Source organism: Chrysochloris asiatica, unplaced genomic scaffold (genome assembly GCF_000296735.1).
Source record: "Chrysochloris asiatica unplaced genomic scaffold, ChrAsi1.0 scaffold00064, whole genome shotgun sequence".
NCBI classification, from domain to species: Eukaryota; Metazoa; Chordata; class Mammalia; order Afrosoricida; family Chrysochloridae; genus Chrysochloris; species Chrysochloris asiatica.
This window is the reverse complement of record NW_006408582.1, coordinates 12608282-12625998: the sequence shown is the minus strand read 5'-3', so window position 1 is coordinate 12625998 and position 17717 is coordinate 12608282. Positions and strand designations below refer to the sequence as shown.

The 17717-nt window shown below is 37.0% G+C and overlaps 1 pseudogene; it reads right to left on the bottom strand.

The window, feature by feature from the left end:
- The window catches only part of LOC102819890, a 10466-nt pseudogene extending 9692 nt beyond the window's left edge, over nucleotides 1-774 (bottom strand).
- Between the last annotated feature and the right edge of the window lie 16943 nt (nucleotides 775-17717).

Below are 17717 nucleotides of genomic sequence, written 5' to 3'. Positions count from 1 at the left end.
AGGGCTCATGTTTGGAATTAAATAAATATGACTAAACAATTTGATGAAAAACAATCTGCTATTAACTGCCAAGTGGCTTCATTTGTTACACTCGGGCCTATAGGGCCTTGAACCTCTGACCAGTCTTACACGGTCCGCAACAAAGTATCATCTTTGATAGCCTCTCCTAGCTCATCTGTACCTGCATCAGAATGATCAATAATCCAAGTAAGAAGGCTCTCTGGTTCTTCATGCTGCCTCTTCCTTCTGACTTTATTCTGTGTTTGTCTTGAGCATTTCATAAAGTTCTTTCCAGATTTCCATTTGATTTCAGTTGATTTTGAGGATGGATCACCACTCTCATTCAGATGAAATTCTTTGGAAAAACTTTATTTTAGAAGTAAGGATTTTCATCAAAATAAAAATCTATTTTGATTTAATATCTTCAAATTCTGTCACTTCAACTCTGGTCAAATAATGCAGTGATTCTTAATCCTGCTCCCCAAGCAATGCAGATGCTTGTGGATGGTTGACAAATGTTACCCAAAAGTTTGGAATTTTGGTGATCAATTCTGACCTCTTCTGAAAGAATGGTTGGCAGAGTTTGTTATATTTCTGTTCTTTCAAAATCTCCTCACTGGGTTGTTCATTAAGTCTGTCTATTTCATTCTGTACTTCATCAATATGTTCAATTGCTTCCTGCTGTTCTTTTTCTCCCTTTGGCAAGTTCAGAGAAGCCAAAGTCTCCTGCAGCTTCATTTGAAGCAGGAGTAAAGACAAGTATTTGAGGACCATGCTGAAAGCAGAGTCCAAGAAGCAGACGAAAGAGGAGTTGTTTGGTGGGGGTAAAGCTTCAAATATTGTAGCTTTATGACTGATTTTAATGTTGGGTAAAACTTTACACTTACTTATACTTTATTAAGCAACCAGCAGGTCTTATCAGACCCATCATACAGGGTTGCTATGAGTTGGCATTTAACAATTCAATGACACTTAACAACAATCACAACATACTTTATTGACGGACTACTCATTGAAAAAACAAAAAAGAAATAGAAAACTATTAGTCAAGGAACTTGAAACTGTGACTAATAGTGCCCTGGGGAACTTTATAAATTTTTAACAGGTAAACAGATGTTATATTTCCATTCATTTCTTGATCAGTTATTCATGAAAACTTGTTTATATATTCACGTTTTGACTTGTCCTAATCAGGCTTTCTGTATACATTTCCTTGCTCCTTACCATCTAGCTTAATTTCCTAGGAATAAATATAAACAATAGAGAAACTTTAAGGAGCCCCATGGCCTTTGTATTTCATGATTCATTATATTTATTTTACTGTTGCTTTGATCCTGCTCACAAGATATCCCTGGGTGTCACTGTTTCTGATAAAGACTTTTCCTATCATAATCACATTCCAATGTGTGCACACAACACGTATGGAATTCCCAGCAACTCTAGTCAGTGATTCATTAATAAACTCATACTTTAGACAGTTGAGAGTGTTACCACAAAGCTTGGGTCTGATGTCCAGGAGTGATTGAGTCTAAATAACAAACAATCCAGATAACCAAAGTAAGACAACAGCCTTTTATTATTAGGAAGCTGACTCCCTTTTCATAAATAGAAACTAGTTTGATTTTTAATGGTGCCCACTGATAATTTCTTACAAGAAACAATTATACCTGTTTAAGATGGCTGGAAGTCTTATCATTCTAACATTAACACAAATTCACAAGGTGGTCACAGAGTCCCTATAAACACATCAAAAGGGAACACACAATTAATTTTCCAAGTGCCTATTTGTCTCAATGGCTACTCATCAGAGGCTACACAAACAGGGAGCACATTTCAAGAGGAACTAGACAGTCATTGCCTTTCTAACAATGATTAAGCCTATATCTAAGAAACAAGGGCATGTTAGAGGCAGGGAAGAGTATGTAGTTGCTTCCAAGCAGTGCTTGATTATATTTACTCACAATTAAGCAAAAGAATTATGCTCTCAAAATGGCTGCATTTGTTCTCTCAAGGGTACTTATCTAAGTTTCTGTGATCCTCAAAGAAAAGGTAATATAGGACCATCTTTGTGAAAACTCCCACCTGCCATTTCTGTATTCCTCTTCTTTCAAATACTTTCTACTAGAACTGTACTTTTTCTCTCAAGAATCCTTCTATCCTTGGTCATTGTTCCAAAGGAAAACTGCTTTGGACAATTTTTCCTAAATTCTTAATTCAAAACACCCCTGGGCTTCCTTTGTCAATCTCGTACTTCAACAATACTCTCTCTTCTGGTCTTTTTAGTGTGACTTCTGGAATGATTCATTGTTTATAAAACCTTCCTCATCTTTAAAATGGCTTCACCTTGTTTGACTGACCATACCTAGAACAACTTGTACTTGTAGTCTTTCTATTGAACAATCCGCACTATGGCCCCTGCTAAGTAAGAATGGTAGGCCTGGAGTGCAGTGTTGGGTTTTCTAAGTTTCATGCTGCTATTTACAAACATTTCTCTTCCATATGTGTGCAATACCTCTTCTCTTAAGAAGTCAGGAAATTCTCTAAATTTTCTGAACATCAAGCTACTTCATCAGATTCATTTTGCACGCATTCCTCAGTTTTCCTCACAAACCCAAGTTGTTGCCATTATCCCAAGTTTTCTAAAGAAAACTTATCTCTCATTTCCTTTATGTTCTGATGCATTTATTTTCTTTCCTCTGAAACCACTCTCAGAAATGGATTCATTCTTGAACTGTTCATCACTTTGTTGTTGTTGTTAGGTGCCATCGAGTCAGCACCGACTCATAGCGACCCTATGCACAGCAGAATGAAACAATGTTTGATCCTGGGCCAACCTCACTACTGTTGCCACATTTGAGTCCATCGTTCATCACTTTGCAGTTATCCAATTTGGAAACTTAAATAAAGGAATGCACCTAACTACTCCTCACTTATCAATTATCTCATTATTGAACATTTCATATTAACAACAACAATAAAACATCTACTATTATGTGATATACTTACTCACTTGACCAATAAAGAACTTCCAGATAAATGGGAAAAAAGATTGAAGTTGTCAAAGACTTCATTTTACTTGGATCAACCATCAACACTCATGGAAGCAGCAGTCAATAAATTAAATGACATATTACATTAGGTAAATCTACTGCACAAGACCTGTTTAAAGTATTCAAAAACAAAGATGTCAGTTTGAGGACTAAGGTGGGCCTGGCCCAAGTTATGGTATTTTCAATAGCTTCATATGCATTTGAAAGTTAGATAGTGAATAAAGAAGACCTTAGACAAACTTATGCATTTGAGTTATGGTGTTGGAGGAGACTATTAAAAGTACTATGGACTGCCAAAAGAACAAACCAATCTGTGTTGAAAGAAGTACAGCCAGAATGCTCCTTGGAAGCCAGGATGGTCAGACTTAGTCTCTTATACTTTGGACATATTGTCAGGAGGGACCAGTCCCTAGAGAAGAATATCATGTTGTTTAGTAATCAATCACCTGATATAGAAGATAGGGAAATTTTTCCTGGTCAATCTGAATTTTCATGTGTAGGCAGACCATGGCTATGAGCATAAGAAGCCTCTCTCCATCCCTGAATTACAACTGAGATTTTCTTGTGGAAGTTCGATTGAGAAATCAAAATGTGATGCATCAATGCAGATACATGAAGAATGAATTTATAAATAGAATGTTTCTGAAGGTCAAGGACATGTGACTATTGCTGGAGGTGTGTGTTAGGTTGGGGAGGAGACAGGATAGAAGAATATAGGTTGGAAATGTAGGAATGGAGTTCCGGAGAAGTATAAAAAACAGGGAGTTCCAAATTTGGGTCATCTCCACCAAGCCATATCTGCTTGCTAATTCCATCAGATTTTGTTAACGGCTCAGTAGCCTGATCCAACAAAATACATAATACACAACACAATAAGTTCATGGAATATTAAAATTAAAGATAATGGAATTTTCTTGAAGCCTACTCATATCTCTGCTGTTACCTACTACTTCTAAATTTATAGACTGTACAGTGAGATGAAAGGCCACTCCCTGTTAACTAATTCAAAGGGGTCCTGTTGTGGTGCTGTGAATTAATATGCTGGACTGCAAGGTCGGTGGTTCAAGTTCACCAGTTCCTCCTCAGAAACCTATACAGGGTCGCTGTGGGTCTAAACTGACTCCACAGCACTTAATAGCTACAACAACAATGAATCTAATGTTATTAAGTGTTATGGAGTCAGTTCTAACTCATAGCAACCCTGCATAGGGTTTCTGAGGAGCGACTGGTCGGTTTTATAAGTCCAGTGCTTATTCTACAGTGCAGTGGTCCACAGCACGTCTTAAATACATGGCTATTAATTCAGAGCCAGAGGGGTTATTGACTGGTTCTAAAATAAAAACCTAAGTGATAAAGTAGAACCTTATGTAAATAGAGTACCTGAAAGTTGATAACAAAATCTCAGTTTTCTTTTGTAAAAATGTATTTACTAAGCTTAAAAGCAAATACCTTTCTTTCCTTTGTACCACACTATCTACTTACCACAGGTGGGAACATAATAAGTTAGAACAGGAAATCCTAAGACTTTAAATTGGTGTTGATGTTTGGACGACTAAATGTTCTTTTCACATTTCTTCTACCTTTGGCTGCTCATGACTGAGGTGCACTTTATCAGTGACTTACTAATAATCTGACCTACAAATAAACTCTGATTTTTCTGCAAGAGTGATGCCCCCTCTATTATTCATTAAAATCATTTACTCAGTGAGCACTATTTTCTCAGCAATAGACTGCAGTCTTGCAGATTTCATGGTGAATAATAAATACTCTGGGGAATGAGGTGGCTCTGTAGGATAACCATTGGAGAACAAACAACAAGATAGGCAGTTCATATCCACCAACTGCTTCTTAGGAGGGTGAGGCTTTCTGTTTCTGAAAACAATACAGTCTCAGAAACCTTACACAAGGTCCATATGAGTTGGCACTGACTCTATGACAACAACAACAATACATACTCTAAAGTAGGTCACAGTGTAGGAGAGGTAAGGCCTATCCTAATAATTTTGGGCAATATCTTTATTTTTTCCATTTTTTAATATGTGTTAAATTATTAAATCAAAACAATTTTACAATGTGTGTAAACGTAATACATATCTATTACTTAAAAATTAAGAAACATAGAAAGAAAAAGAGAAAGACATTTGTCCATAAATACAAGAAAACCTCTCTCTCTACACACACAACCTAACATACAAGGGGGTTTTAAAAGTTCCTGGAAAAATTTCATTATCTTTTAATTTCATTTTTTAACAAACATTTGAAACCCTCTCATATGTGTGTGTGTGTATGATTTTTTGCTGTTAAGTGTCATCGAGTTGGATCTGACTCAGCGATCCTGTGTAGGGTTTCTGAGGAGTTGCTGGTTAGTTTGAATCACCATCCTTTCTGTTCAAAACGAACTTGTGGTCCAGTGCTTATCCTACAGTGCCACACCAGGACACCATTTTTATTGTTTTGTGCCATCAAGTTTCTTCTATTAGCAGCCTTGCATAGGGTTTCCAAGATTGGCTGGTGAGTTTGACTTGTCAATCTTGTGGTTAACAAGTGTCTTGGTATGGTGCTGGTGAACTTGAACTGCCGACCTTGCAGTTCACACCGATCCTTGCAGTCCAGTGCACTAGACCACTTTATTATGTTGTTGTGTGTTATCGAGTCAGTTCCAACATATAGTGAACCTGAATAAGCCTTCCAAGAGTGGCTGGTTGGTTTGAATTGCCGACCTTGTGGCTACTAGACCAGTACTTATCCTATTGTACCACATATATACATACATACATACATACATACACACATACATACATATGTACATACATACATATGTCTACATATATATTTGATGATTGTTGCTGTTTTTATTTAATATGCTTTTGATGTTTTCATTTATATTTGATCATTTTCTGTATAACTTTATTGCCTCATTCTTACTATGATATTATAATGGAAATATTTCCCATCATAGTAAAACTCAATGCAGGATAATATGAAATTACAGCTTAAAATTTAATTGAGCAGATATTCATAGTTTACATACCTATATTTCTATTTTCAGGTATTTAATTTTAGTTATTTGGATTTATAAATATGGTAAGCAACATCTTTGTGTATGAAACTCATTTTATATTTCAGACAATTCCCTTAAAGTATATTCTTAGTGGTTGAATTATTTGTTGAAAATATAAGAAAATATGATGTATATTGAAAACTTGAAATTCACAGTCACTAGTCTGTCTTCTACTAAAAGTTCATTTCAAATTTTAAGTCTGTACTTTTGCTGGTTGTGCTACCCTGAGTAAATAAATATAGGACTTAATCAGACATACGTTTGAGCAAAATATATACAGTATACAGTATGTGTGTAGAACAGAGAGAATAAATGTGATAAACCTTGTAAAAACATGTGTGCTCCATAAGACCTACAACACATCCCTTCATAGTTGTACCGAGACACATTTTCCAACTGCCAACTACCTATAAGTCATTTTTAGGTACTGGGCAAACATAGAAGACACTACCTCAGTCTTCAGTGATTTTATAGTTTGTCTTAGGCTTGAAGGAATGGTTGCACCTAGGTCCATTCCAGAAGCAAGTTTAAGAGTATAGCTGCTTACAATATAATACATTTTAGTTTAATAAAATAGAAATGTATATTGAGGTCTACATACTCAGAGATCTCAGAATTTGTCACACATACTTCGAAAAGACCTATGACAGCGTTGTGGTGAAGACTGATACATGTCAACATGTCAACATCTGGTACATTCTAATAACTCAGTAAATATTTACTTCCTTTCTCTTTTCTGCTTTTAAAGTCCTCCATTCCCTTGGCCCAAGTCTGGAATCTAGTAGGTGGTGATCGAATTATCATGTTCTCCCAACTCCAGTCTTTGGTGCTAGCAATATTTGCTCTTCTTTCTGTGTGGAATTATTTGAAAAAAACAAACTGGAAAGCAGAAAGAATAATTTGGGTTCTGGGCTAAAAAGATACTTTTGTAAAGTCCTTTTGAGGGAAGATATAACCCTTCACATATTCAATTCTTCTTTTTCCTTTAGTGAGTGAAGTACCTGGGAATGTACCTGTTATGATCCTGGGGATGAAACAGAAATAACCTATCTTGAGAAGAGTTCGAGACATAGTTGCTCATTCATATAAATTGATAATTCTAAGCAACTATTTTAAAAAGTATTTTGATGACTTCAAATAAAGTCAATATCAAGAACACAAACAGAAATATTGTATTTATTTAATCAAAATCAATAAGTCAGATTAAGCTATCCACATGCTATGCTATAATTGAGTGATTATTTTCCTTCTTTCTCCTACTCCCAGTCTTTTGATCCATTCACTCCCAGAAGAAGGATGCCAACTTCCATAAATATAAGGTGTTTAAGATCCTGAACATCACAACCCATTAGTCTTTGTTTTTGTAAAAGTTTCCTTTTGTACTTAGATGGAAAATAAGGAGAGATAAGATATTGTGCAGTGTTACAGAAACTGCTCTAAGAAACTCCCCAAAGCACCGATACTTAGGCACCATTCAAAACCAGATCCTTCTTGTCACTGTGAGCCCACATTTTCATTATCTGTCTGTAACTGGACCTGTAGAATGATTTCACTATCTCTCTTTCTGCCAAAAGGATTTGTTCTTCTCCCTGTGAATTGTACCTCCTCTGGAGTTCTGGTGTGGCACTGCAGAATAATGTACTGGACATCAAGGTCAGTTTGAGTCTCTAGATCAAACTATCAGTTGTTCCTTGGAAACAGTATACAGGAGATGGGGCTTAATGGTGGCTAGGGTGGAGGTACAGTGAAGTTTGCCGTCAGTGATACCACAGACTACCAGGCAAAGCAGATCTAGGGCAGAGCTCCAAAACTCAGAACCACAGAGATAGGAATATTTAAAAGATTTGAAGGCTTATAGCTAGTAGAATTTATAGCAAAAGTAAGAAATCATGTTCTTTTCAATCTGCTGGGTTTGGCAGCCCTGAGCTGACAACTTGGGCAAAATCAAACAGCAAGATCAAGTGGAGGATCAGACACACCACCGAAAAACACCTCGGGAACCTCAGAGCAAAGGTGGACAATACACTTTGTCAATTTTGCTTTTTTTTGATTTTTTTTTTTTTTTTGGTATCTGTTCATTGCTGCCCCCTCACTTTTTGCGCAACTCCATTTGGGTGACTGGAGGGGGTGCCTGAGCGAGTGGACACCACCACCCTCACCACTGGTGGGTTCTTCTGCCATGGATGTGCACAGATATTCTCAGCCCAAGAACTGGCCCTGAACAGTCTTTGTTTTGTTTTGTTTTAATTACAAGAAAGGCCAAGACAGGGGAGTAGAGAGTGAAAGAGAGTTTAAAAATGAAACAGGCCAAAAATTAAATTAAATCCTGAGGTATAACATAACAGCCAACAGTGGCATCTTGAAATCTCTCAGGCAGCATTGAAGGCAAGAAGCTGAAGAGAAGATATTAAAGTCATACTCATATTAGATTACAATTTTTTTTTTTCTCTTCCCTCTCTCCCTTTTCTGTGATTATAGACTACAGTATTCAGTCTAGTTTTGTGTTTTTTGTTGTTGCTGTTTCTTTTTTTGTTTGTTTGTTTGTTTTTTGCTGGTGTTGTTTTGCTGTTGTATGCTCCCACTTCGACCTTTGGGGGACTCTTTCTCTCCCTATGCTATCCAAGAATAGACAGCAACTGCTGCCATATACTCAAGCTGCAACCACACTCTATAAAACACCAAAACACAGGCAAGAATAATTACCAACTGCCAAATACCAGGGAGGCAGTCAACACCCATGAAAGTTACTCTGATTTAAGCAATAAGAAGGGAAACCCACATCCTGATCACATCCACCTGGAAGCAATCAGAAAGCATTAAAAATACCAAAACACTTACTCAATTAAATATTAAGGCCACAGATAAACACTAAACATATCCAAGAAGCAAAAGCAGATGACCATATCAGCACATGTCCAGAAACAAGATACAGTGTCCAAGACAAATGACCTAGAGGCAGACCTGAACTACATTCTGGAAGGAGGGCAGGCCTTGGAAATGCCTGAGAAGGAACTCCGAAAAATGATTATAGGATATTTCACAACACTTTACAATGGAATTGAGAAAAATAAGGAAGAAGTAAGGAAAGCACTATAGGAACAATCAAATAAGATAGATACAGCTTTGGAAACCATTCAAAACCTACAGAAAGTGGTCCAAATGATCAATGATAGAATATCAGAAATAGACAATACTCTGAAAGATCAGAGGTAGAATAGAAGAGATGGAAGCAAAACCAGTGATCTGGAAGACAAATCTCTCAATACCACTAAGATAGAAGAGCAAACACAAAAAAGGATTAAAAAAATCTGAAGAAGGTCTAAGATTCATGTTGGACAACATGAAGAGGAATAACTCAAGAATTATCGGCATTCCAGAACAAGAAGAATCACACAACTCCACAGAGGAAATTGTAGAAGAACTATTAGAAGAAAATTTCTCTAACATCCTGAAAAGTGAAAAGATAAACATTCAAGAAGCTCAACAAACCCCAGGAAGGATAGACTGCCCCCAAAAAATCACTGAGACATATCATAATCAAGCTCTCCAAAATCAAAGATAAGGAGACACTCCTGAAAGCAGCTAGGGAAAACATAAGTGCTACATACAAAGGCAAGCAAGTCAGATTATGCTCAGATCTCTCAGCAGAAACCATGCAAGCAAGAAGGCAATATATAAAATGTTGAAAGAAAAACAAAACAAAACTGCCAACCAAGAATCTTTTATCCAGCAAAGCTATCAATCAAATACAAAGGTGTAACAAACACATTCCAGGATAAACAGATACTAAAGAATTTTGCCAAAGCCAACCCTGTGATTCAAAACATCCTAAAGGGAGTTCTGTGGACTGAGAACCAACAAGAACAGACAACAACCAGGGATTGACAGAGTGGCAGCCCTTCCCAGAATTAAATTGACAGAAGGAAGAGTCGAGAATAGAACAAAACTATAAAAATAAACTAAGAGAATCTGGGAGGTCAGTCTATGATCAAAACAATTACAATGTAAAAGAAGGTAAACACATAGGAACAGAGATCCAGATGGTGAGAAGGTCAGGTAGATTACAGGATAAAATAGACTGCACTAAATGGACTATAAGGCAACTTCAAAGAAGATTAACACTTCACAACATACCAAGAAAATGAAAATCCAAGAAGAACATGAAAATGTTAAAACTATGAGGAAACTCACAAGAAAGCATGAATTCAACAAAGGAAGACACATAGAACAAACAAAGAAACAACACCACACAAAAAACAAACATAATGGCAGCAATTAATCCATACCTATCGATAATTACACTGAATGTAAACAGATTAAATGCAACTGTTAAGAGATGAAGAGTGGCAGAATGGATAATAAAACAAGATCCTTCAATATGCTGTCTGCAAGAGACACATCTCACACACATAGACAAAAACAGATTAAAAGTCAAAGGCTGGGAAAAAAAATATACCAAGCTAATTACAATAAAAAACAAACAGCAGTGGCAATACTAATCTCTGATAAAATAAATGTTAAGGCAAAAACTAGCATAGTAGATAAAGATGGACATTTTCTCATGATTCAAGGGACAATTGAACAAGATGACATAACCATAATAAATATCTATGCTCCCAGTGAAAGATCTCCAAAATATATAAAGCAAACTCTAATAGATTTGAAGAAAGAAATAGTTGAATCTACAATAATAGTGGGTGATTTTAATACACCACTTTCAAAAATGGATAGACCAACCAGAAAGAAACTTGACAAAGACACAGAAGAACTAAACAACACAGTCAGCCAACTGGACCTCATAGATGTGTATATAGCATTCAACCCAACAACAGCACAATACACATTCTTTTCCATGCACATGGAACATTATCCAGAATAGACCATGTCTTAGGCCACAAAACAAATCTTCATAAATTTACAAATATCAAAATACTACAAAGCATCTTCTGAGACCAAAATGCTATTAAATTAGAAATCAACAATAGGAACACCACGGAAATAAAGTCAAATAATGGAAATTGAATAACACCTTGCTGAAATGTGTCTGGGTAATAGAAGAAATTAAACATGAATTCACAAAGTTCCTAGAAAAAAATCAGAACGAAAACACAAAATGGTCCAACCTCTCTAGAAAGAATATGGCTCTTTCTCAGGAGGTTGGAAATAGAAATACCTTATTATCCAGCAATTTCTCTACTTGGTGTTTACCTACAAGAAATATGTGCCATAACACAGGTAGATATATGCACATCAATGTTCATAGCAACACTATTTACAATAGCAAAAAGGTGGAGACAGCCTAAGTGCCCATCAATTGAAGAATGGATAAACAAACCATGGTACAAACACGCAATGGAATATTATGCTACCTTGAAGAACAACAAGGAAGCTGTAAACTATCACATAACATGGATGAACTTTGAGTACATCATGTTGAGAGAAATTAGTCAATTGCAAAGGAGAAATACTGCATAGGACTACTACTGTAAAAGATTAAGAAAAACAAGCCATACTAAAGGGGGAGAGGGGAATTCTTTGCTGGTTACCAGGATGTGGTGGGGGGGGATGTTGGGTGATGGGAGGGAGGTGAAGGTGGCACACAGGGTAGGGAATAGACATAGAATAGTTTGGGTGCTAGGGAGGAGGGCAATGCACAAGAAGGGGGAGGGAAAAAGGCAGATGTGAAAACAATTTGGTAGGTTTTCATGGGCTAAGTGGGACAGAGGTAAGTGATGTATGCACAACCTTGGAATAACAGGTCTCTGGGACATAAGGATTGAGACATGGTTAGAATGGGCAAAAAGGAGGAAATAATATTAAGATGCTTGGCTGTCTTTGGAATCTTGGTTTCCTTGACATACCAGTATAAAATAGACATTTGAGAGGGAGAGAAAGGAATATCCAGCAATATCACCATAGAAAGCTTGTATGTCCATCTTCTGCCTATAACTGATTGGGATACCTAAAATGGGGCTACAATGTGCCCACTGTGGACAGCTTCCTGTGGAGCCTCTGCATTACATAAGACCATAGGTGGAATCATGAACAACATACAGATTCTTCTAAGGTGGGAAATTTCCACTTGAAAGGATAAGCAGTCCAGTCTGGAGCGACTGGAAGAACAGAAGATACTTCTTGAAAGAAAGACCGCCAAGAAAAATACAACCATTAAAGGCGGTCCAACTGTTTACTACAAGAACAAGCAAGTTGTTCACCCAAGGGACATCAAGGCAAGTGGTCACATCCCCTCAGGGCAAACACTTTTCCAAGTTTAAGACTCAGTGGGAACACACGAGCAGACAAGCACTGATTGGTGAACACGTTCATCACCAAAAAGGAGAACTGAGGGAAAAACTGCAATGAGCCTGCGAGCTAAGCCCTACAATGTTCAATAGACTCCTGTGAATCTGGGTGGAGACCTGGTTGACTAACATTGTGGCAAGACCTAGGGACTCTTGGACCCAGTGTCAGTGACATAACCACAGAAGACTAGAGTAGAGAGTGAAGCATCCAACTGATAAAAAGGAAGAGCATATGCATAAGAACACCCACACTTGCAGCTTATACCCACTCGACCTGGTTTCAGTGCCTGGATAATCAGAACTCAACTAGAAGAAGAAAGAAGAGGGGAAAAAAAAGAGTAATCTGATACAATTTGATGAACTTGACTGTTATGAACTTGACTGGATGCAAGTTCATTGAGATATTTCTCAAAAGAGGGAAGAAAAATTTACAGCGAGGAACATTCCCACCCCCTCCATACACAGAGTAGGCTTGTATGTGCAACTTGGAATTGGTTACTCAAAATCGGGAGACTACAGAGGCAAGAAGTGACTGGCTTACAAGCTCTCAAGAGGGAGCTTAGATCCAGTGGGCAGGGAGGAAGTAGAATCTCTACTGAGTAGTATCCAATCTGTCTGGGTGGGGCTAATTAAAGGAGATGGGGATAGGTCCCTTGTGGTACAATGGTGAATAATTGTTATTAGGATTGACTGTGAGGGTTGGAAATGTAAAGGTAGATGTTTTATAGCAAAAGGATGAGAGTGATTGACTTTGCTGTCAAGGAGTGGAGGTCCCTAGAACCATCAAGGGAGAACCATCAGGGACCCTACCTAGAGAAGCAGTGACACCAGAGATGGAGGCAGAGAGAAGGACGTGCAGAGATGGAGCGGTTGAGGACTCTAGACCCAGAGACGGAGGGGGGCTGTGTGCTGATGACCAGGGGGCAGGCTTGCAGGGTATAACCTTTGGTTGGTTGATGATGCATGGAGGGGATTGTAACCATGGTAATGAAACAATATACGATAGGATGAATATATAGCTAATGTTATCCCATGTAAACTATCACATAATTCACAATAAAACATTTAAAAAAACAACAACAACAAGTCAACCATCAATTGTTTCCAGTTTTCTGGGATTGTCAAGGGCCAGTGTTGGAACACTATCAGGAGAAACGTTCAACTGTGCTCTTACAGCATTATCCTTGCTTAAATGCTGAAGCCTAAACCAGATTAAATGCAGTGGATTGCTATCCAAATATATTGTGATCTTGCAAGTCCAAATACCTCTGCCCACACTGTTGACACTCTACAAAAACTTTGTTATGAGGTGTTAAATAACCTCTCTATAGTCCTGATCTTGCTCCATCAGATTCCACCTATATGGTCCCCCTGAAAGCAGCTCTTTAATGACGAAGATTCATCTCTGATGAATAAGTTGAAGACAACAGTGCATTCACGATTCACAGTTCAGGTTAAAACATTTTCTAATAAGGGTATACCAAAGTCTGTTGACGGTTAGACAAAGTATATTGAAAAGCAAGATTATGTTGAAAAATTATGTATTTTTTCTTTTTAAAAAGTTGATTAAAATAAATTCTACAGACAGATGAGTATAATTTGACTCACACTTGTATTATTAAGTTTTATATTTTTAACACTGTCCTTTCTAATTTTTTTATTACATTTGATTTTTGCTTTCTCATATAATTAATTTTATTCTGAAAAACAGTAAAAAGGCCAAGGACAGGCAGAAGAGGAAATTTTATTTTTGTGCTACATGTTATGAATGAGTGGTAATAAAAGATAACTTTTGTTTTGTGTGAGTGATTTGTTATGTATTCAGTTACTCATATAAATTTTGTTTTGTTTTCTTCTTGTTAAATCTAAATCTGAGTGCCAGATCACAGAAGCAATAACTTTAGCACCATAGAACAAAGCAAGTGAACTTTATTCTCAGCTTTCTTTGTTAACAGTAATATGCTCTGTCATCTGCCTATAATTCAGTCAGAGACCAAGGTAAAAAATTTCCATATTCTCAAATGTCTTGATAATAACTAGAGTATTTTTTTGTTTGGGTTTTTGCTTTGCTTCATTTTGATATAATAAAAGCATTTACTTTGAGGGTAAGCCTCTCAAAGAAATGTTTCTTTTGCAACTACAAATAGTATAAACGGACATAAAACTAATAAGATAGGTCCAGTCATTCATGTACACTATAATAATTATGTGCCAGTTATTCACATTACCTTAAGGACTATGGAGTAATTGAGCTTTTTAAAGAATCTTTAGTCTAATTGGCAATGATAACAACAATAGTAATAGTAGTATAGTTTACTACTTAGAACTATGTATGCATCAGGCACTATTCTAAGACTTTGAAAATGTTAACTCATTGGATCTTCATAATAACCAATGAGACAGGTATTATTATTACCTCTGTGAGAAATATTATAACTTGTTCAAGCCCAAATAGCTAGTATGTAGTAGAGCTGGGATACGACACATACATGGAAAGCTCATTGACATTACAAAACAATTTTCACTAAATGCCAAATAACTTCTGTTAGTAAGTACTATGTTGTTGTTATTAGGTGCCATTGAGTTGGTTCAGACTCATAGCGACTTATACAGTTTCTGAGGAGCAGATAGTGGAATTGAATTTCTGAGCTTATGGTTAGCAGTCTATAGTATCACATATATTGTTAAGTCCTGTCTAGTTGGTTCCAACCCATAGAGACCCTGTATAAGTTTCCTAGGAGCAGCTGGTGAGCTTGATCTGCTGCCTTACCATTCAAACCGATTTTGTAGTCCAGCACATTAACCCACAGCATCCTACCAAGACTCCACATACAGGTATTCATAAAACAGAGAACTTTGTGTGGGCTTTATATGGTCAGGGAACATTTCCTGGTAATTTACAGGATCTTGATAGAGCTATGTCTTTCAAGCATAATGTGAACTTACTGAAGCGTAGTTGGAGAAGTCAATACAAAAACTCCATACTTATAATTTTATTTAGGGTTTGAGTTCAAAGATAGCTGGGACTCAGCAAAAGCTGCACTTTCTATTATTTCTTTTAGAGTGAATTTTCTCTTCCACAGTTTTTATGATTTCAAACAAACAAATTAAAAACAAACAAACAAACAAACAAAAAAAACGTTAAACAGCAAACAAGGTGAAATAGATTAGGATTGACTATGAAAAAGTATTATATAAGAGTCAGTCAAATTTAGTTTCTTTTCATTCTTTTGGAACAATAAATAAATTTGAAATAGATTCATGTGTATCTTTTTATGGTCATCTGCAGTAGTAAGTTCACTTTGGGATATACATGTAATTGTTTTGTTGTTGTTAAGTGCCATCAAGTCAGTTCTGACTCATAGCAACCTTGTATAGGCTTTTTGAGAAGCAGCTAGTGGGTTTGAACCCCTGACCTTGTGGTTCAAACTGACCTTGCAGTCCAGTGCTTATCCTACAACTCCATATAATACACATGTTGTTGCTAAATGCCTCCGAGTTAGTTCCAATTCAATATTGATCCTTTGTAGGATTTCTAAGGAGCACCTGGTGGGTTTGAACTGCTGATTTTGTGGTCTGCAGTCCAGTGCTGATCTTCCAATGCCAAACCAGGAGCACACATAATACATATAGTTATTGTTGTTAAGTGCCACTGAGTAGGTTCTGACTCACTGTGACCCTGTATAGCGTTTTCATGTCAATACTGCCCAAAGCAATTTACACATATATTGCAATCCCAATCCAGATTCCAATGACATTCTTCAAAGAGATGGAAAAACAATTACAAACTTTATATGGAAAGGAAAGAGACCCAGGATAAACAAAGCACTGCTTAAGAAGAAAAATAAGGTTGGAGGCCTCTCAACCCCTGACTTCAAATTTTTCTACATGGCTACAGTGGGCAAACTAGCTTGGGTATGGATACAATGAAAGATACATAGATGAATGGAACATAATTGAGAATCCAGAAATTAACCCATCCACATACAGCCAACTGTTTTTTGACAAAATACCTAAATATATCAAATGGGGATGTGATAGTCTCTTCAACAGATGGTTCTGGCAGAACTGGAAAGCAATATGCAAAAGACTGAAACAAGACCATCACCTCATGCCTTATACAAAAGCTAATTCAACATGGATTAAAGAACTAAATGTGAAGCCCAGAATTATGAAGGTCATCAATGAAAAATAGGGACAAATGTGAGGGCACTAATCTAGGGAATACATAGACTACCAAACATTTTGAAAACTACACAAACAAAAGTAGACAAAATAGATGAGTGGGACATACTAAAAATTAAAAACTTATGTGCATCAAAAGACTTCACCAGAAGAGTAAAAAGGGAATCCACAGAATGGGAAAGAAATCATTTGCAATGACACGTCAGACAATGGACTTATTTCTAAAATATATAGGAAACTACAACACCTCTACAAGAAAAAGACAAATAACCCAATTAAAAAATGGGCACAAGACATGAACAGACACTTCACTAAGGAGGAGACCAAGGCAGCCAACAAATATATGAAGAAATGTTCACGGTCACTAGCCATTAAAGAGATGCAAATCAAAACAACAATGAGATATCATCTCACACCAGCGATAACAGCAAAGATAAAAAAGTAGAGGACAATAAATGTTGGCAGAGATGTGAAGAGGTTGAGATACTCCTGCATTGCTGGTGGGACTGCAAAATTGTCTAACCTCTCTGGAAAGCACTATGGCTCTTCCTCAGAAGTTTGGAGAAATACCTTTTTATCCAGCAATTCCTCTGCTTGGTATTTACCCACAAGAAAGATGAGCCATAACATGAGTAGATGTATGCACACCAATGTTCATAGCAGCACTATTTACAACAGCAAAAAGATGGAGACAGCCAAAGTGCCCATCAACTGAAGAATGCATAAACAAACTGTGATACATACACACAATGGAATACTATGCTACCTTGAAGAATAACAAGAAGGCTGTAAGCCATTGCATAACGTTGATGAACCTTGAGGACATTATGTTGAGTGAAATTAGTCAAACACAAAAGGAGAAATACTGCATAGAACCACTACTATAAAAGATTGAGAAAAATAACCCATACTAAATGGGGGGATAATTTTCTGGCTACTGGGATGTGCGGAGTGGGGTGATAGAGAAGTGGGTGAGGGAGGAGAAGGTGGAGCACAGGGTAGGGAATAGACACAGGATAGTTCGGGTGCTAGGGAGGGTGGCAATATGCAAGAAGGTGGAGGGGAATGGAAGAACAAAGTGGATGGCAGAACTATTAGGCAGGTTTGCATTGGCTAAGT